This window comes from Aulonocara sp. 'chitande type north' Nkhata Bay, linkage group LG19 (genome assembly GCF_057382095.1).
Source record: "Aulonocara sp. 'chitande type north' Nkhata Bay isolate Kocher_YH1m ecotype deep benthic linkage group LG19, A_spYH_male_GT1.1, whole genome shotgun sequence".
Taxonomy (NCBI): Eukaryota; Metazoa; Chordata; class Actinopteri; order Cichliformes; family Cichlidae; genus Aulonocara; species Aulonocara sp. 'chitande type north' Nkhata Bay.
In genome coordinates, this window is record NC_141362.1 from 22,169,100 (window position 1) to 22,171,873 (window position 2,774).

The window sequence follows — 2,774 nt, forward strand, 5'->3', positions numbered from 1 at the left end:
AAGAGGGCAAGTAATAGCAAGGTGTTGCTAATCAAATGATCATCAGCAAGTGTGAGCATCTCTATAAAAGCAGAGGTTGTGGCATTTTGCTGGTCCGCAGGACTCAGATGTGTGTTATTACAATGCTACACAGTGTGATATAGGGGAAATTGCAAAAAATCCATCTTCTCTAGTCTCTTCTCTCTAAGTAGCACAGCTTGGGAATGCAAAATTGCATTTAAACAAACCACACGAATTCTGGAACAATGTCCTTTAGAAAGATGAGGCCAAAGTGGACATGTGCGGCCATAAATCACAAAACCAAACACAGCATATCAACACATCATACTAACTATGAAGCACAGCCGTGAAAGCATTATGATATGGGTTTGGTTTTCAGCCACAGGACCTGGGCACCAAGACCCTAAGGCCACCTACAAATCTAAAACTGAACAGCTGGAAAAGAATCAAGGTGTTGCAATTTTCCAGTCAAAGGGCATTCTTCAACTTGATTTAAATGCTTTAGTGGATCTTAAAAGAGCTAAAGATAAACAAGGGCCTATAAACCTCAATGAACAGAGACAACATTTTAAAGAAAAAGTGTGCCAAAACTCATCTGCATCAATGGGAGAGACTGATGAAGTTATACAGAAGTCATGGCACAGACATAACACATATAAATAATGAAAATTTAATGTCAGCAAAGTACTGCAGTAGAGTTAGATTTACATCACAGTTTCTAAATCCTTACTTTTACACATATATATTGCATATGAAAATAATAACATACTAAAAATGAAAATACTAAAAATACAACCCTAAGAAAATGTGGTTTGTAAAAAGACTATCCCATTTTATCTGCATAAAAATAAAATATCCAGTGAAAAGATATGCAAGATTACTGTAATATAGCTCCATCTGCAGAAAAAACTGCAAGATTGCAATACAGTTATTTCTGTTTGATTCTATCTAGCACGCTCTGTGCACACTGTGCACCCTATTTTCCCTGCACCACTACGGTGCATTGGTGTGGAACAATTGTTATACAGTGTATATTCAGCACAGCTGAAGGTTTAATTTGTTTGGAAACCGAGTCTTAATAATTTCCTGTTTTGCACAGCTTTGATTCAATTACATTTGAGATTAGTCATTGGCATCATGCAATGCACTGTAACTGAACAGCAGTTTTACTAGGTTTATTCCAATGATTACTTTGACTTACTTTCTTTTAATGTGTACTCTCATTCATTTTATTTTTGTTATTTATTCTCTCTTTTCTGTCAGGGGATCAAAGAATTCTCAGTATTTTTTAAAGCCTTTAAGCTCTTTGTCACACTATTTTTGAGAATTTAGCCCGCACAAAAGTGCTGTGGAACATCAGATAAACATCAGCCACAGCCATAAGTATCCTCCTATTTGCAGATATCTGGGTCAACATACGATTGCAGGACATTTTCTGTCCCAGCCATAACTTGAAAATAATGAATTCATAAATACTAAGGTATGCATTTGCTGTGTAAATACACCATTCCTGAGACAAAACGTAAACCTATTGTTGGTTTGAAAAACATTATTTAAAAATACAAAATGGCCTTTGAGAACCTCTGAGAAGATCTCATTTAGAAATATCAAACCATTTACTATCAGCATATTTTTTTTTAAAAGGAAACCATTCACAACATATATGCATCTCAGTTACCAAAACCTATTTAGCCTGGAGGAGGAAGAGACGAAAACAGGGAGACAACCTGACAAAGAAGAAGTGACATGGTTGAGTCATGTGCTAGCACCATGGGTTGACCAAAGGTCAGTCCTCTTTGACGTATTTTGTCTTTTTCCAGTGATTTCTGAAGACTGAGTGTGTCACTCTAACTGCAAACCCATTGCCCATGTTATCAAAAGAAGACAAACTCATTTCAGAGTTTCTGTCCTTTTATTTACATAAATACATCCTTGACTTTCACAGATCATTAAATTCCACAGATAATATCTTTTTCTGATAAAACACTAATACTAGTGCTGATTTGCAACCCTGCTATCATATAACATTAACATAAGAAATGCATATTAAAAAAATACAAAATATTATTATATTAACAACAGTTTTGTGGTCCCGAGTATTTATTTGTCGCAAATATGTCATAATCTACAAATAAAAGGATATATCCATTCAGGCGAGTCATTTTTTGCAACCCTGATACTCTAACTTAAACCCAGTTGCCATGTCACGATTGATAAAATGATCAGAAATGCTTTATTACCTCAGAAGGGTTTGATCTATTGCCTTTGTAACATTCTGAATTATTATATAATGGGTGTATCTGAGCAAAGATGTGGAAAATAAATACTGAAAAATGCTTTAAAAAAATTGTATCTTTGATGCTCGAGCTGGATTTTTTTTTTTTTTACAAAATCCCGCCCCACAGAAAAAGACAGAAAAAAATATAAAGTGAAGGGTCCTTTCCTTTTTTCTATCTTTAAAATAAATGTATTCATCTATTCATCTGTCTATTTATTCATTTATTCATCTTTCAAATATCAGCCAGTTCCTGTCAAGCGTTTGCAGTTCCGTATATCAAATGGCATAGTTAAAAACTGTGCGAAAGCTTTAATTATTTCCTTTTTTAAAAATGGTTTTGGAGAATAAATTATTACAAAAACCCGAAGTTGACAATTGCTTTGGTGTTCCCGAAAGTCCTCGCGATGGCAGGTGTGTTAGCATTACCGAGCTCTGAAAAACAATGTCAGAGTGGGAGCTCTGTCTGTCATAACGCTGCCTCGTCATTGTTGGTGAC